At 38.7% G+C, this 19,720-nt stretch overlaps 1 protein-coding gene across 3 annotated transcripts in view; it reads left to right on the top strand.

The window, feature by feature from the left end:
• The window catches only part of LOC105222577 (serine/threonine-protein kinase tousled-like 1), a 206,378-nt gene that overhangs the window by 93,671 nt on the left and 92,987 nt on the right, over positions 1-19,720 (top strand). The window contains exon 1 of one of the 3 annotated variants that reach the window (XM_049455863.1): positions 19,154-19,241. The exons of the other annotated variants lie outside the window; for them this stretch is intronic. The gene's annotated coding sequence lies outside the window, so the exon portion shown is untranslated. Of the gene's footprint in view, positions 1-19,153; positions 19,242-19,720 lie in introns of those variants that run through there. 3 annotated transcript variants of the gene reach the window in all.

The following is a 19,720-nucleotide window of genomic DNA, read 5'->3' as shown; positions in this document are numbered from 1 at the left end:
TGTTTATACCCTTAATCCAAGAATTTTAAAAAGAATCACCGGTAATTGATTTATATTCAATATAACCACTTAATCTGATATAGAAAACTGCAACCATGCGAAAAAAAAATAATTTGATGTCAACAATATCGATCATATTTCTGCAGTTAAGGGGCTATACCAGGGTCACAATTACCAAAAATCGATTTTTTTGCTTTCTCGATAGTATATATTTTCAAAAATATCCTCTGAAATCGGCAAGGTATCTTGAATAGTTTTTGAATGACAACGTTCTAAAGAGCGACCGCTCGCAAGTGTATAGGTCGATAGTTGAAATTTTAAACCCGCTTTTCTCGAAACGACAGTTTTTAAAATGGCTGACATCATAACACAATGAGAAATTTGGCCGATTGACTTCAAATTGAAACTGAGTATTCTTGAATATATTTACTATACAATGATCTACGATATTTTGATTGGTTTAAAATTTGTCAATTTGTCATTAAAAAAACGACAATTTTTTACCTAAAAAAATAATACTTTTTTTTCTGAATTACGCCATTTTGTTAATTTTTGATATTTTTCAAAGTCGTAGGTCAGCTTTCATAACCTATTTGAATTTTTTTGTTTCAGCTACTCATTCGGCCGGAATCATGTCAGCAGTTGGGAAACTTTTTTTTTGACAGCACATAACACCGTTATTTTTCAGTATTTTTGTAAAGAAAAAATCTTAAAATATAGCTGAGCATATACCTTATTATGTCCAAAGAATTTCGAAACATTCGATCGAGTACTTCTCTCTTAAAAAAATTCACGAAAATCGCATAATTTTTTATGTATTACACTGGAATAGCCCCTTAATGCAGTTTTACAATAAAGGGAATATTGTACAATATAACAAGAAAAAAATCTAGACTATTTTACCACAAAATAATTCCCAATATATTAAAAAAATGTAGTAATAAAGCTGACCCTCTCAACTCCAACCCTAACAGGTTCCAAAATAGGTGAAGTTGTCAAATATACAGTATGTATAACCCACTCACTGTTGAGCGGTTGTATTGGATGTGTGATGTAATACCAGTCTAGCATGACCTCGTGCATGACCACTAGCACCCCAAAAACGACACATATGTACATGCATATCTTTTTTCACAGTAATGTTTTTGCAAATTTAATCTGCACAAATTTGTAAATGCAGACATACGTAGATCTAGCTGACTTAAATGGCTGTCGAATCATTCACAGCTAGAAACAAAATTTTTGGCATTTGTGTGAGATGAGCATATACCCAAATATAATTCGTGACTACAAATGTATATATTTTCATACTACCAATGTAGCTTTTTATGTAGAAGTAGCTTTTGGGACTTTATTGCTTCGTAATATTATTCTATGATCTCTCGTTTTCTACCCTGTAGGAATTTTTTAATTAAATGAATCTACCGTTTCCAAAGGAAAGCATCGTGCTGTTATTACTATTATGATATTCTACTTCCTGTTCTGTAGGAATTTGGTAGAGGTGGTTGTTTTCAAAAGATATGGGCCTTTTTTGTTTATGTAATTTTTATATAAATTTGAAACTCTCGATGGGTTTCCTCGGACATTGTCCAATAAGAATGTATGTGAACATACAAATTTTTTCGGCTGTTAATAGTCAAATACATATGTATGTCTGGAAGACAGAAATTTAGAATTATTTTGACAGTTCCTTCTTGATTATCCCGTTTTTCTTATACTGAAGTTGAAATATCCTGGTGAATTCGCTGGAATTGGTTGGGTTAAGCTCCGAAATCTGACCTATTCTAACTTAAATATTGAAGCCAGAACTCATTTCAAATTCATCACTAAACAAATTGAGTTGAGAACATAAATCTTCCACAAAAAATACAAAATATTCTCATTGACCACATAAGTATAAGTTTTTCAGCAGGACGCTTGCCTTCATGTATGTATGAATATATCCAAATATTAGTAAATACATAAAGAGTAACTTCATATGTTACCAACTCTGTGTTTGGTTATCTGTAATTACATATACATACATATATATACACGTGTCACCCTTTCTCCTTGTGCTACTTTATATATGTGCAACTTTTGGTTGCAAGTTTATTAATACATATGTTATGTACATATGTATGCTATATACTTATATGTATGTACAAATGTGCGTATGTCTGCATATTCGAAAGCATTTTTCACAGCTTTCATGCGCGTATAGCTTTATTGATTTACCATTTAACATTTATCTTTGAAGATTTTCCGCTTTGCCATTTTTTCTTAGCACACTGCTCCAGCCCCCAACTACCGCTTTACAGTGAAATTGTGTACACATTTTTGGTGTGTTATGTAAATGCAGCTGGCGTCAAATGGAGTAGACAAAATGTAAATTTTGATATAATCTTCTGTGGTCTTGACTTTTGAATTAAGTATTTATTTTTTTTACAAGTTATTATTTTTATTTATATTAGTTAAATTTTTTATTGTCTGTCACTACTTAATTGGTTTTGTTTTTAGTATTTTTGGAAAGTATTAGGAATTAGTATTTTGCGAATGCTAACTGGTGTTTCAAAATATGTCACTTACAATAACGTCAAACTAAAAAGGCCGTGGTCGAATGGTGTTGAGCCGTTGCTAACTGTGGTCAAGACAGAATAGACGGCCAAGAAGGTTTTGCTATATTTTGCATGGAATTAGAGGGATCATCTATTAAGAGTTGGTCCTCCACGGTCCTTAGTTTAGATCAATACTGTCAATAATTGCACCGTCTACAAAAAGCAATCGCTCAGAAGTGAGCAGCTTTGGAGATGAATTAGGTGCCATCAGGATAACTCGAGGAAGCAAACGTCGCTAGTAAGCTTCCACCTTATAGTGTGGACCTGGGATCAACTACCTGTTCCTGTCTATGGCGATAGATTTTGCTGGTGAAAAATTTGTCTCAAGAAAAGCTTATATAAATTAGCGTTCCAAGTTCTTTTTGACATAGGATGAGCGAGTCTATTAAAATGGCATTACAAATTTACCTTCAAAATGCCAATAAGTTGTTGAACAAAAGTGTGAATATTTTACCTAAATTGAGGTATTTCAACTGTGCAAAACTTCAATATAATGCGAAATTAATTGATTTCTTTCTAATAATATTGGGATTGATTATTTTTTTTGCATAAAGAAAAATGTTAGTAATTCTTTTCCAATATTATATATCCATAGGGCTAAGTTCGTAATCTTTACTAGTCAAAAAACAAGTATTGGTTATTTTTCCATAACTATAAGTTCTTCAGAATTTCTGAAGTGTAGGAAGAGCGCACTACCACAAATTTCTATCGAACTTTCTCTACATTTTGTGCCGCATTGGCAAAGCTAATTAAAAATTCTGGGTACGATTCTGTGAATATCCTAAACATCGAGATTTGTTACACATAGAAAGTAGAAAGTCGGAGGCCCTATAAAACACCATATGTATATATAGTAAATGATCTGCGTAATGAGCCGAGCCAAGTTAGCACTATCCGTCTGGGTTTCTGTATATACGCGAACTGGACCCTCAGGTTTTAGATATCGATCTGAATCGACCACAAAAGCATATAGGTGTCATATAAACTGTTCTATCAAAATTAAGTTAATTGACCGTATATGTTAAGGAAATTTGACTTAGATTACTGTCCACTGAAAAGCTAAAACATCTGAACAAATTTTTCATATCGAGTCACTATAGCATATATGTAGCTGCATCACAAACTGAACGCTCAAAAGTTCGAGTTCTCGAGTTCTTGTATGAAAGCTATGTTTTCGACGCCCTTGTAGAAATTTGAAAAGTAAAACAGTGGTGGATTCTCGATTAGTACGAAGATCACTACATCAAGAAGCTGCAAAACTGAAAGATGCAACTTTTTTTGCCACGAGCATAAAGCGGCTATAACTTCGGAAATAGTTTGAGTTTTGAAAATTCATTAATTTTTGAAAAATAAATCGATTTTTTCAATTTTTTAATATCTAGAATATCTCCTTTAATAATGCGAACTTTGTTATCCACTATTCAAACAGTTCTATGTAATCTCCATCTGCGAAAACATGTGTATATATACATAAGTACATGTATACATTCATAGGTACAGATTAAAGAAGTATATACATATACTGTATATAAATCAAACTAATCAATATAATTCGGACTTGCTCGTCTAAAGTTTATTTAACTGTATACACATTTGTACGTATGTGTTTATATGCTTGCGTATTTGCCAGTCTCTACCACCATAATTATAGTAATTAATTATACAGCATTACTATATTGAGCAACTAGGCCGAAGTTTTTCTACAATTTGTGCTAGCATATGTTATATGTATAGTAAAGCGTGATCCATTTCGAAGTTCCCTACTTTTTTTTTTTATAGAAAAACCACAGAAACTTCAAATTAAATGGGGAATGTTTATTCGCTTTCGAAAGAACATTCTTTGGCATTTTTTTTTCAAGATTATATTTTTCAAATGTTGGAAGCTACGTCTCAGATGGTCCTTCCGGTGAGTCCAATTTTCGATGACTCGTTCGAGCATTTCGACTGGTAACTGGCGAATGACACGCGTGATGTTTTGCTCCAAGGCCTGAATCGAAGCGGGATTGTCCGCATAGACTTTAGACTTTTCATATCCTCGCAGGAAAAAGTTTAACGGTGTGATATCAAACGATCCTGGTGGCCAATCGACCGGCCCAAAACGTGAAATTATCTGCTCACCGAAGTATTCTCTCAATAAATCTCTTGAATGATGCGATGTCTGCAAAGTGGCATCGTCTTGTTGAAACCCAGTGTCGCCGAGATCACGAGCTTCAATTTCAGGCATCAAATAGTCGGTTATCATGACCCGATTACGTGCTCACCGGCATCATTTTTGAAGAAATATGGACAAACCGTTACTTTTTCTGGATGAAATGGCAGCTCTAGAATCTTCAGATTACTCTTCATCTCAAATGCGGCAATTTTACTTGTTTACATAGCCATTGAGCCACAAATAGGCTTCATCGCTGAACACGCGTCATCTGTCAAAAAAAGGCTCTTGAAAAAAGTACCTTTACTTGGATCACCCGTAATATCGCTAAACAATTGTTTAAGAGAGATATCTAGGAGATTTATTTATATTATATATGCGTAAGGTAACCAACTCTCGTATCCACGTGTATTTGCAGACATTCGAATTCATTCTAAAGGCAGTGGGATTCGAAATCAGGACTACAAGTCAGGAGTTTCAAACGCATGTACTACTGTCAACGCTCTGTGCATGCTAATTTACATTAGCTACATTGCTAATTAGAAGCAGCTTTTATTAAATTAGTTAAATATGCACAATGGAATGTATGTAGGTGTGTACATATAAGCATATTTACCAACAAACACTATATACTAAGTATGTAGATTATTGCAAAACTTACATAATTTGTAAACGTGCATTGATGAGAATGTATCCAACGCTTCCTGTTCTTTCACTCAAACACACGCATTCTTAATACGCTGCCGCCATTCTCCTCATAATCAGCATCAACGCCATCAACGGCAGTAGCAGCAGCCCACATACACATGCCGCCTTGCCTTGTGTATTTGTGTGTGATTGTGTATGGGTGTGAGTGTGCTTCATTTAAACAGTTATCAGTTCGTCACCTTCACGCAAATTGCAAATATCCTTCAACTACTTAACAACGCCGTGCTATCCTGTTGCACGCGACCGACTGCAGCAATTATAGCGCACAGTCAACGGTGAAATACGGTTATGCCATTCGCTTGTTAGTCGTTGTGTGCCAACTTTCTTGTTGCACATATACATGTACATACATACATATATAGCATATAGTATATTTGATTTTTCTTTTTAAGTTTTCCCATTACTTCGTCTGCTGCCTTCTTTGCATTTGTCTTCTGTGTGTGCTTTGCTGCCAAGACATTTTTATTTTACTGCTTTTCTTCATTTTTTTTTTTTAAATTTTTTTCTTGCCTTTTGTCTCTTTACTTTTGCTTACTGGCATTTGTTAAAAATCAATAGCTGTATACGCGCGCGCACAGCTCAGTGAGCAGCTCACCTAGCTGCCTGATGGCGTTGGCGATGGCGACGAGATTTGTGTGTAACCCGAATATCAGCCCTGTCAATGATGCAAGGCCCACTTTCGTGTGCCGTTCTTCAGCGCGTTTTCTGTGTTTGTGTATTTTTTAACTCACGCGCTGCCGTTATCCCTTCCCCCAGCCCCTACCACCTCAATAACGCATTTTCGTTTGATTGAAAGTTGTAAGCGCGCGCTTTCGCCACTCGCCGCTCATCTTTTGTCCAGCCACTGCAACGCATCTGCTTCTCCCTACCATACATTGCACTCACACTTTTAGCCAGCATCTTATTCATTCGCTCCGCCGCTGCTTCGCGTAATATATTGCTTTCCAGATCGACGACCATAGTCATCGTAACACAAATAATCAAACGACCAACCTGCCTGCCTGCCTTCATATATACTCCTCTCCAAACAACTCAGCCTGAGCTTTGGCCGTAATGCAGTTGCATGTATGTATGTATAAATATGTTTCTGTGTGTGCGTTGTTAGTGCACCCAGCCGTTGCAGCAACTATTGCCACAAAATTGCATTTCTCGCTACCTTCATCAACTTAGTGCGCCTCGCTATGCATTGCGCTGCTTTGTTCGAGTACTTTTGTGGATGTTGTTGATTTTTTAATATCTTCTACTTTTATCGGCGTTTTGTTGTTGTTTGCGCACAACATATTTTCTCTGAACTTGCAGTTCTAAATAATAACCATAAAATAATATTGTTCATTATCCGCCTATCTCACTGCCCATAACTGCGAGGTACACCACCGCGTATGAGTAACTTAATTAAATTCAGCCTCACGACAAAAGCACAAACATTGTAACGCTTGCTCATGTACTTAGCTGCAATTAAGTAAAAGGTAGTTTGGCATGCAAAGCTTGCCTGCACCATCAGCTGACCTTTCACCTTATTACCTTATTTCATTCCGTATTAATTAATGCGCATTTCGGGGTCTTTACTATGCTATGCGCCAGCGTTGTATCGACGTCGCATATTCACATTTAATTCAATAATTTCCACATCTACCTCCTTGCAAATCGACTTACGCACACATGTGTGCCAACAAAACTGCCTATATATATTTATATATGCATGTGCATGTATGTGCTTTACTACCCTGGATTTGTGTCTGAGCAGGTTGCCTAGCTACGCAGTTAGGGCGGCGGCACCAGTTCGGTTCTGTATATTCGCCATGAATAATTGCATGCGTGGCTGCACCTTGGAAACTGCAGAATCTGAATACAAGACTGCCGTGTGTTAATGCACTGCACAAACTGTACGAATATTGGAAAAAACGTAGTAGGCGTATCCCTTATATCCTTGCATACTTGCTGTTGGCGATAGCGACATGCAACGGCACAGGGTCCAGTTACCATATCAGAAGTTGAATATATTGCGCTATGTTCCCCCAGTAATCATGTGTTGCGCATATTAAATGTATGCTATACATGTTGCCTTACAGGTGCTTAATGCGAAAGCAGCTCATAACAAATATTTTTTGTGCATTTTTATATATATTGTATAACAGTAGCTGGTAGTTTCCAGCGATTTGTAACCTTTTTCACCACCTATACAATATCACTTGCTTCATATGCATTACAGTGGATTCCACCATTGACCTAACCTTACGGATATATAGAAACTAGAAGTTGTCTTATCCATAAAAAAATATTTCATACAAGAACTTGATTTGGATAGTTCAAATTTTGTAGAAGCTACATTCTATAATGGACCGACATCACTGATTCTGACAGATGAACAGCGTCTTGTAAAGGAAATTATGTGTTCAAAATTTGGGAACGATATCTCAGAAACTGAGGGACTAGTTCGCGTATGTGCGAACTCATAGACGGACATGGCTAAATCCACTCAGTTCGTCACGCTGATCATTTATATGCATATATTGGATAGTCGAAAAAGTCTTTTCGTATTTTGTCAATAGATGCCGTTGTAGTCGTATATCTCTAGTGTTATCAATCAAATTGTGTCATACCATATAGTGTTGGAAAGGTTATTATAGGCTTTGCCACATTTCCTTCTGTGTGTTACACATTGCGTTGCAATCTTGATATACTCTGGTAAGGGTATAAAGTATATAAGTATTTTAGGCAGCAGAGTAAGAAGAAATTTAGTATTTTTGCATTAATATTAAGGTTCTATTTAGCATAATTCGAATGATCCGATTTAGCTCAAATAAGCGCCATTTTGTTCGACAACTTGTTGCTATTTTGAAGACAGTTCCTTAATGCCACTTTAACAGAAACCCTCGTCCCTATTGAGAACGAACTGTGACAGTCGACGTTCATGAGCTTCTCTTGGGGCGAATTTTTTACCTGCAAAATCATTCGCCATAGTCAAAAACCGGTAGTAGTCACTTAGTACCGAGTCCAGTCTATAAGGCGGGGACATAAGAAACTTCGAACCAAGCACCAAAGCGCCTGACGAGTCAATATCCACGTTTGGCCACGTGATGAAACATAATACCTCCTCTCCTATTGCTCAAAGCTGGCCCCTTTTGGGCGTTCGCTTCCCAAATTGTTGACAGCTCATAGTATGATTCCCTATTATTATACTAAATACCATAGCAAAACTTTTCGGACCGTCAATCTTGGCTTGGCCGCAATTCGATCACGACCGTTTTCGCATGACATTGCCTTAAGAGACTAATTTTTTATCACCCATAATCATTCGCTTCAGTAATTGATCGATTTTATTGTGACTCAGCAGTGATTCGCAGGTGAGAAATCGGTCCAAGAAATTTTTGTGTAAAACATATGCATCGAACTTGTTTTTTGGTATGAGGTCTTCTTTAAACTGGACGATCTAAACAGCATTTAAAAAAGATTGTCGGATTCAACGATTTCTATAATTTTCTTGATATTTCCGTCAATTGACGTTTCTAATCATGGTGCTAAAGATCGATATTAAAAGTACCGGAAAGGTAACTAGTTTGCGTATTCACCTTTATCGAAGTAAAATTTGGTTCATTTTCGCTTTGTATCAAATCCATCTTTAACGCGCGTTCAAACAATACCGAGTCAAGCAATCACAATACTATCTAGAAGATCTTTTAATACGAAATTTTCTCTTTTTAACAGATTACTACCTGGAATATACATATTAGAAAAGCGAAGCCTGGTCCTTCTGCACCTGGTCTTTCCATGAATTGGATATCTTTCTCTTCCTCTGCTTCCTTCTGCGGATACTGCGTCGAATACTCTCACAACTGGAGTGTTTTCATCCATTTGGTCGACATGCCGTAACCAGCGTAGCCGCTGTCTCTTAATTCGCTGAACTATGTTAATGTCGTCATATATCTCATACAGCTCATCGATCCATCGATTGCGGTATTCCCCAGTGGCCAACGTGCAAAGGACCATACATCTTCCGCAGAATCTTTCCTTCGAAAACTCGTAATGTCGACTCATCAGATGTTACTTGTCTGACATCTCGTTTGGTAACGAACGGCACGGAGATATCCTTCCCGATCCTGACGGAGCTTTTGGCTTTGCTCAAAGTCAGTTTACAGAGCCGTATGAATTTTGCGGGGTTACCAAATTCGATTCGCTCCTCACTGGTCTTTTCCAAGATTTGGCGCATCCTGAATACCTGTTGTTTTTCCTGGTCTTAACCCACAGTGATAAGGTCCAATCAGTTTGTGGTTTCACACAATGCGCTCGATACAACCTTATATGCAATATTTAGGAGACTTATCCCACGGTAGTTGGCGCAGATTGTGGGGTCTCCCTTTTTATGGATTGGGCATAGCACATTTTCAATCGTTGGGCATGCTTTCGTCCGACCATATTTTAAAAGAAGTTTGAACAGCTTGGCCGGCAATTCATCGCCCCCCGCCGCTTTGTTGTTCTTCAGACGTGTGATTGCTATTCGAACTTTTTCATGGTCAGGCAATGAAACATCTACTCCATCGTCATCGAGTTCGCCTTCTCCTGGCGTTATGCATTCACTGCCATTCAGCAGGCTGGAAAAGGGTACTCTCCATAATTTTAGTATGCTCTGAACATCGGTTACCAGATCACATCTGGGGGTTCTACAAGAGTACGAGGTTTGACAATTAAGTAATGAGACTGATTTTATTACCGCGCTTGTGATAAACCTGCGAAACTTGTGTTGAAATTCCCTTTCTCTTTTTTCGGCATCCCTCCCCTCTCCATTGATATATGTACCATCGCTCTAGCTTATTTAGTTCGCCTGCGTCCAAGTTGAGTAGACTTCTGTTTGTAGTGCTCGTCACGGAAATGGAAAAACGAAATCAAATTGCAACAGCTGCCACATTCGCCCGACATGTCACCCTGTGACTTTTTTTTGTTTCCTAAAATAAAATCGGTGGTCAAAGGAACCCATTTTGAGTCGATTACGGACATCCAGGCGGCCGTGACGAGCGTACTCGCGGACATCCCAGTCGGAGCGTTCCAGAAATGTTACGAAGCATGAAAAACGCGCTGGAATCGCTGTATAGCTTCTAAGTCAAAGTAGTCCCTTTGAAGGGGATGGCAGAGTTGTAGAATAATTTTCAAATATACGGTTTTTATGGAATCAGTCTCATTACTTAATTGTCATACCTCGTATGTTCCGGTCCCGAAACCTTCTGTTAGTCGCCGCATTTTTTCATAGAATTTTCGAGCATTACCCCTAATCGGCCAGCTTACACATAAAACAACATTACTATTTCTATATCACTAAAAGTTAGGTAACTTTTATACACATTTTACTTAGACTTCAGCTTTAACTCTGCTACTCTTCAATGATTTTCTTACAGCGCTGAAGCGACCACTATTTATTGCTCTAATCCATAAAGTACACATCTTAAACTACAGCATGTGTATCCAACTAAGTATACAATAATACCAACACAAATTCCATTACACACATACATACATACATACATACATGCTGCTATGCATACAAATGCTTATTGCTACGCCTAACTTGTCGGCCGCCTACTTCCCAACCAAAACTGCCTACTGCTTGTGCTTTTGCTAACTTGCGGCACTCGATGAGGAATGAGATTTAGGATATTACCTCTAAAACGCAACTGCCGTCGCCTACACACACACACTACCACCACCACCACCACAAGTAATTCCTTGTGTTTATGTTGTGGCAGTCGGCGGTTAGGTGTGCTCGGTTGGGACAACAGGCCAACGACGACGTCTTTGCATGTGCGAATGCGAAGGCAAAGCGGAGCAGCCGAGTTGCGATTGTGCCGGGCGTTGGATGGGTTGTGTTGTGTCCTGCCGCTTCGTTTGTTCACTGGATTCGTCGTTGGTTGTTCAATGCAGATTGTGTTCGTGTGCTCGTGTGCGTTCTCACAAGTATGCCATATTATTTTGTTGCTGCTGTCATTATGGTTGTTGCTTGTAGCCGCTGCTTGCTTGCTGTTGCATTGTGTATATTATTGGCTCCGCGTAACGCATTTAATGAAATTCCTGCTGCTAACAGCGTCACCGCCAACGTCAGTCCACCATCGCCAACAAAGCCACCAACGCTACCATCATCATCATCATCAGTGCAGGGCAACGGTCCTTTTCCGGATTGCGTGCGGCGATACACTGTGGACCAGCGTGTGTGCGCTCTCGCTCTTTCCGTCCGTCCGTCCGTCAGTGCCTTGTTTGCTTGTTGACTCTATTTTGGTGTATTTTTTCGTTGGCGCTCGCACTACATGTACTCATGTATGAACAGCTTCCTCAGCTGCAACGCTTGGTTGGCTGTTGTTACGGCGGTAATGTGGCTTGCGTTCGCTTTTCACACGGCGCAGCGACGCAGCGTAGCCATATTGTATTGGTGTTGGTATTTTCCACACAAGGTTCCTTTGTCATTTTGGTGTGCTCCTCATGAGTTTACATATTGAATAGACGGTGGCGGCGGTGGCAGCGCGTAGCAAATCGAACATTTGATAATGATGGAGAGAAGTTGGTTTGCTGCGTGCTTGTGTGGTGCGTTGATCGCTTGCAAAGTTGCTTAGACGTTTACGTGTTGTTGTTATAGCACTTGAGCTTAGCTGGGTCGCCTAGTTTTACCCACCATACATGGATTGCGCTTTGACTCGAGCATTTGCTTGCAAAGTCCCTTAGCCGCCGCGCTACACATGTAGTTCAATGCAACGCCACTCTAAAGTTTGTATGTATGTTTATGCCAAACTATATACGCTTTAGGGCTTTTCGGTTAGGTTGGTTCACTGCACTCCTCTTTTCATTGCTGCAACGTTGCCTTAACAGTGCTTAGTTTGTTTTAGTTTGCTGGTGGTTTTCGGTTTTTGGTGTGTGCTTGTATGCGTGTGTATGTATTTTCGCGTATAAAGGTCCTTTTGATGCATTTCGCAACCGCCGCGCACACCATAGCTCACCGTTTGTGAAAAGCGTACGTACACAGCTTCCTCATATATACATTTTTTCAGCGTACGCCTACTCATATCACCCTTTATTATGGGTACTTGTGCCGCAGCTTTAGACTATTTCAAATATCCCTCTCGCTCCACTTGATGCATACTTATACACATATTCATCTATATCAATTTTTATATACATTCGCGCTTTCGCTAGCGCCATGCTGCCTACCTCTACAACTTTTTGGCTTCGGGTCACTTATTGTCGATTCGTACATTTCCCACGTTAACAACATCGCTTCTCATGCTCAAGTGCAAAGCAAGCATATTTTCAATATGCATATCCGTATCCTGTTAGCCGAGTCGTCTTGCCGAATTGCGATTTTCGCGTTTTGCTGTCGCGTTTCTTCTGCCTACCTGCCCTCTCCTCAGTTTTTGTCAACTTTTTTATTAATTTTTAGGGTGGTTCTATCGGGTGCTTTAGTGTTCATATTCTGGCGAAATCAAATCTGTTTCGCTCAGAAGTAAAATATTGTTCTAAACTGATGTATACGTAGATATAGAAAAAATAATCTTTAAAACACTATATGTATAATATATCAAATACATGTATATATTTTCTTGATTTAAAGGGGTTACATGGATTTAAAAAACAGCATTTTTTCAAAAAAAAAATTTCATTTAACAAATGAAATATTTTATTACAAATTTTTATTTTACAAACATACACTATTAGGAAAGAAATTCTGAAATTTTTGGAAAAATATATTTTTAACTCAGTCATTGCGATGACCATTCGGAAAAAAGATGCGCCCTCGTTGGCAAGATAACTTCTTACAGGATTGTCTAAAGTAAAAAAATACGTGTTTTAGTTAAAGACCTTAACTTAAAACTTTGACGGAGGAAAAATCGAAAAATTGGACTTTGACAAACATTTTTATAAAAAAAGAAAACTTTTTCAGTGAAAATTTCGCGAAATTTTTTTCAAATAGTTGAAATCGAAAAAAATCCTTCGTACAAGTCTTTAAGAATTGTATCTCAAAGACCTGTTAAAATTGCACGAAGATCGGTTGAGTAGTTCTTGAGAAATCTTGCCATCCGAGTTCTAAAACACACAGACTTTTGCCTTCCCTATGCAATGATATTATTATTCTGTCCGAGAAGGCACATTTATAATCTTTCAACCTTACTATTTGTCTGTGAGCAATATTGTTTGGGAAAAATGCGAAATCTGTAAACACAAACCATCTATAACCCCTGGATAGGAGTGTGTTATCGTCCTTAAGAGGATGCATGCCGACCTCGCTATGGAGGAGTTCGACCGGAGGCATCAAGTGACATCCAATGGCTGGCCGACCGGGAACGTTTCTTCGTCGTTATCCCAGAGGTGCTACCGGCTAACGACTGGGAAGGTGATAATTTTAGGGCTGTTAACTGTCCGAATTTTAACGTCATTGACAAACATTTTCCGATCTATCTACATATGTTCCTGTATTCCGTTGCTGAATATAGTCGCTGTGAATTTAACAGTGGGAATTTTTAGGCTCCAAACAGTAAACAAGCGAGAAAGGTCAATGAGATAGTACTACTTTCCCGTGATACATTAATAAACGACACGTGGTCATAGTGGCTATAAACTCATTCAAAAAAGTTTCGGCTCAATAGAATTTGATTAAAAAAACGGATTGGAACATTCCGTACAGTAAAACAGTTGTAAATGTGATTTTGTTTGTATTCCATTTCCTAATTACCTCTGTTTAGAACAATCTGCTGTGATCAGATTGTTGAAAAACCTAAAACTCGGCACGGAGTCCGGAAAGAATTTCAAAAGAATTATTAGAAAATGGAGATACCTGTATTTTAATATAGCTCCAATAATCTCCATGTTATACTAAAAGCACAAGATCATATTGTTCTGTAAGCTCTCCCATCTCCTGAGAGATTTATTTATTTCTCACAGCTTTTCTTATTATGATTATCATTAAAATAGTAGCGGATTTCGAGATTCGCAATCTGATTGAAGTAAATGAAATTTCGGAATTCGGAACTAGAATATCATATCACATTTTAAATTCCAAAATCCTTTCAATGACATCGATAGTTTAGTCGACATTTAGGCTTCACATAGGACAAGGTTTTTATTTTTTTTACTTTCTTATTGGTTTCAGTCATTTTCAGGAAAATCGGTGATTAGCTCAGGTTTCCTTCTTCATTGGTAGAGCTGGTACCTTAACTTACGAATCTGCCACAAAAATTTACAAGTTTTAAACACGAATCGATACTACGACCTCCCTGGCAGATGATTTGTATTATGTGGATTGTTTTAGTTTCGGGACTTGGGAGACCCGCCAGTAGCTAAGATACCGCCGGCATCGCTCTCAGGATCACTGTACTAACTGAGCTCCCTCATTGCGACAAGATAACAATCGTCGAGGAGGATTAACCTTTTCTGTCCCTACTCTCCAACCAGAGAAATCACTAAACAAAACTTCTAGAAGAAACTACATATATTCTCAACATTAGTGGCATCTGACTTTTAATCATTGAAGATGGTCATTCATAAAAAGGACCCCTTTTTTTAATAATTAAAATGGAGTAATATCTTTATGTTGCCAGTATCTAAGAAGCATCCGGAGATTTCCCGAATGAGTATCTTACGAAATATTCAATTACTTATTTCGGAAAGAGTTGTAAGAAAAGCGAAGTTTGGGTGTTCACCCTTATATATAAGATAATAAAAATACAGACGAACGTACAAAATTGCTATACTTCACCAGTAAACATATACCACCTGGAGATCTACTTCGTTCAGTTATTTCCACTTCTTTGCACCAGTCAAAACACCAGTCCCCAATTACATCTAAGAAATCCAAGTGTGTTTATGTTTTTACAGGTATCATGTCATCTCATAATTATTTATATGTACTTTCGGTTCATCGCTTAATCCTTTCAAGCCTTCGTTGCGGTGTTGTTTTTGTTGTTTCAGTTTGCTCGTGCATTCGATTTTCCACCACTTTTTAAAGTATTACTGTTATTTCCTCTTGTGCTCCCTATTTACAAACAGACTTACATAAATGTCGCTTTTTTGTTGTTGTTGTATGGTACGTATTATTGCGTGCACACCATACTGCGGCTAACGCTTTGCTGTTGCCACTTTCTGTGGTCTCCTTACACCCACGGCCACACTCTCATCCTTTCACTCCTGCATATCCTTGTTGTATGTTGATTGTTCTGCTTTATAAGGTTTCTTTTACTTTCCATTATGGCATTTTTCCCGATTTTCATTTTCTTTGCTCTATTTTTCGGTGGCATTTATGCGCTCGTCACTCAAGTCGAATGGCACTGCATTGAGCTGTATACCCAGTCAACATTTATGAGTGGTATTCGGTTGTGGAGCATTTGATTTTTGATGGTGTGGTGAAAGTATTTTTTGGACTGCATTTGCAGGGACAAAAATATCTCGAAAACTTTAAGGTGCAGGTCACTTCGAGAGCATGAATTTAAACTTTGCCTTTGTTTAAAATAAGTTGTCACATAACTCCCATGTTGTCGCCTCGGGGTTGCTATATCAGGATCCGCCAGGAAATGAGCTAGTCATTTATGCATCACTATCCATTCTCCTGGAAACCTGGACACTATACCCACCATGTAAAAAGCAAATCGAATTAAAGGCCACTAAACCGTCTCAGAAAACCGTGCTTCTGAACGGCGCAGAACTATGGCCAATAGTGAGCCGGGGCTTGAACGAAACTTGGTGTACGTACGAGGCGGGGTTGCATGGACACCTGGAAGGCATAAATAAGTCAAACCAAACTCTAACAACTTTAATAAGGCTAAAAGAAGAAAACAACAACAATATCTCACAAGAATACTTATCATAGTTCGTAAGAATAAACACACTGAGTAGTAACTATTAGAGTGTTGTAAAAAAGGAAGAGTACAAACTAGAACTCAACAATTTTGAAGATCACGTTAAAATTCGGAGAGAAAACTGTCACAAAGATTACCGTATTACATTTATTATTCTGTACTTCTCGGCTCCACATACAACTATGACCATTACCAACAAGGATATCGGCCGTCCGGTCATTATTTATGGAACCATAATATGGTCTCTTGGTTACCGCAGTTGAAGAATATGCAGAAAAGTCATAACACCGCACTGCGGACTATCACAGGATGCCTTTTAATCTCACCAGTCGATCGTTTCTTCGTAGTGGGATCCACATATTCGAAGTAATTTCTGCGGAAATATCCGTGCAGTACACTGCTTGAAGCTTCAACTGCCTTCTAGGATCATCAAGAGAACATTCCGTACGTATTGCGTCGACGAACTTCATGAATGGCGCCCTTGGAGTCCAAACAGCTACCACCTCAAGTTACCGCGTGAAACCAAAATGTTCCTAATTCAACTTTGTTTTGGATACTGCAGAAGGTTACACTTCTACTAATCCAGAATAGACTCCGACATACTAAACAGTTGTCCAGCATGCAAAGAGTTGCCGGATGACACTAACCACGACTTTGCTCCCCGCTACACCCACTAACTTAACACCACTCTACCCCACTTTCCCCCCCCGGTTAGAAATAGCCCGCTTTCTAGACTTGCCGCTGAGTGGTTCCAATTTTCATTTCAACAACAACAATAGAGTTTCGTGAGGCACCAACTGTAAATATCCCTTGGCTAACTTTAACGTAGAAGTCCAATCTTTGTTGCTTATTGGGTAGCAGTGTTCGTAAGTACGCTCGAGTATGTGCGCCTTGTGGCTGTCACTAATGCTGCCGCCTTTATTTGCACGAATGTTGCTGCCGCCGCCGCTAAAGTGAATGTGTTATTTTGTGCTTGCTATTGCTGCTGCTGCCGCTGCTCTTCTTGTTGTTACACTTGCGTTAGTTGCTGTTGTTGTTGTTGTTGTAGCTGCTGCTTTTCTACGCCACGGCCTCGACGTAGTCATCGTCGAGGACATTTCAGTATTGTCGGCGCATTCGAGTTGGGGAGTCGAAAATTCGCTGGCCATAGTCGCGCGCGCGGAATGCTCTTTAACGTTCCGTCGACTTGTTTTGGTATATTTTGGTATTGCTTAAATTTTTTTTGTTGCGTGTGGTGCTACAAACTTTTGCGCGCACAGCTACACGCAAGTACTTACATACATACACACTCACATACAGTTATTTGAATATATATGCGCGCTTGTTGTGTTGTGTTGCATGCAACACGACGCGCTGCATATTTGGCATTTCGGGTCTCTCGTGTAACAAGCAACAACGCCAACAACAACAACAACCGCAACTAAGTAGCGTTGTGTATGGTTGGGTGGGTGGGCGTTGGAAGTAGAATTAAGATGACGCAGCGCTGGCAGAACAGGGGTACAGTGCTAAACTTGGCTCCTGCCTAGGACATTTTTTCGGTTTGCTTCCGCGTTGCATAGCCTTTATGCGCTCGCTTGGCTTACAATGCAAGGCATATCCTGCCACACGCTCACTCACACACGCCTTACTACTATAGCATGCACATGCGTGTTGTGTGTGCTTGTGGCACGGTGTGTGTATGTGTGTGTTGGTGCAACATTTCATATTACTTGTACTTTAAAAGTTTCACGCTTTTGCATTTTTAACATATTACTTATGTATGCCAACGGAAAGCAGCCGCCCTCTTCCCTGCGCTCATATACACCCTCAACCCCCACCTGCAATCATTTTGTCTTTATACGTCGCTCATCTCCTTATCCATTATGTTATAATTTCTTCATTCACATGTGCACTCTCTCCACTCACCACTCTCGGCTTGCACTTTTCACCAACCGCACCACCCACTTACCCCACACTTGCTCTACTCTCCTCTAACATTCATCAGCTCGCTAGTCCTGCACCAACCACCCACCCACTCACCCACCTTGTTGCTCGCTTGCAATGCTGCACTGTCAGTTGTTGTTGCACCGTCAAGGCGCATCGCAGGCAATCGCAAGCACAAAAAACGCAGCACACGCATAAGAAACGCAGCAATAATATAATACAACGTAAGTGCAACAACAAAAGGAAAGCAAATACGAAGCAGCATAAGCAGCGCGAGCATTTCGCACAAAAGTACAGGAAAAAATAAATAAAAAAAAACTTTATAGCGAAAATTTAAGTGACAAGCAAACAAAAAGTAACTGCAAACACTAAGTAAAGGCAAAAGAAAAACCAAAGCAAAGCAAAAATAAAAACAAAAAAAAGCAAATTTGGTACGAAAATATTGTGCGAATATTTTTGGGTGTGGCAGGTTCGTGTTGCCTAAGAGCCCGCCAGTGCCATTGTCCCCGTGGCTGCCTGCTTGACAGGCTTTTTGTCGGCGCTTTGCATTGCGTCCGTTTGTCGTTATTATCCTGCTGTCGCTTCTTTGTTATTCTGTTGTTGTTCTTGTTGTGTGCCCAAGTTAGTGGACGCTGCCGCTTTTTGTTGCTTCTCGTGTCTACGCAAATTCATTTGTGTATTTCTCATCGAACTTTCGCCATTGCATGTGCGTGTGCGTGTCCAACCGAGAATTCTGCGTTCTTTTTCTACAAAAAATTTCTTGTCTCCACGGTGTGCAGTACAAAAACTCAAGTGTCTAATAATACTAAGTAATGTGATTAGTGTTTGAAAGCAAATTTCGTCAAACTCAATACTCTGTTTACACGTGTTTTATGCAAATACTATCAAATAAAACAAATAAACAAATAATAAAGCTAATATAAAGTTAATTCAGAAAGTGTAAAGTTTATTAATAAAGTGCGCTGAAGAAGTATAAGAACCATTAAAAAATCCAATTAAGCAATTAACAGTCGACAAATAGCCCAGCTATGCTGCTTAGATGTAAGTTGCACTTTTTTCGTTGTACCAATACAAAGTCATAAATTAAAAAATAAATTAAAATTATTGCAATTTTTATAAATTCACTTACTCGAATTCTTATTATAAATATATATGTAAATCAATCAATCGCATACAGTAGCCAAGTGACACATGGTGTAAAGCGACGAACAGCAAATAATGCTTTGAATTTCACTTTGAGTTTTTGTTGACGCAGCTCTTTAGATATTTTCAAATATCCTAGTGTGCTTTGTGCTATAAAAAAATCTCAAAAAAAAATTAATGGTATTTTCTAACCCAAAATTTCGCAGTGTGATAATAATTTTCTAACTACATAAATTATTTTACAAAAAATTCAGTAGTTTAGAAGTATAATACTATTAGTTAGTCCTTGAGAGAGTTCAGAGTTCTTATTGTCAATCATTGTAATTTAATCAGTTGATACTGAGTCTGGTTCTTATTATTAATAAGCTTCATTATAA

Source organism: Bactrocera dorsalis, chromosome 4, assembly GCF_023373825.1.
Source record: "Bactrocera dorsalis isolate Fly_Bdor chromosome 4, ASM2337382v1, whole genome shotgun sequence".
NCBI classification, from domain to species: Eukaryota; Metazoa; Arthropoda; class Insecta; order Diptera; family Tephritidae; genus Bactrocera; species Bactrocera dorsalis.
Note: the sequence above shows the minus strand (reverse complement) of the source record. Positions and strands in the feature narration are given on the sequence as shown.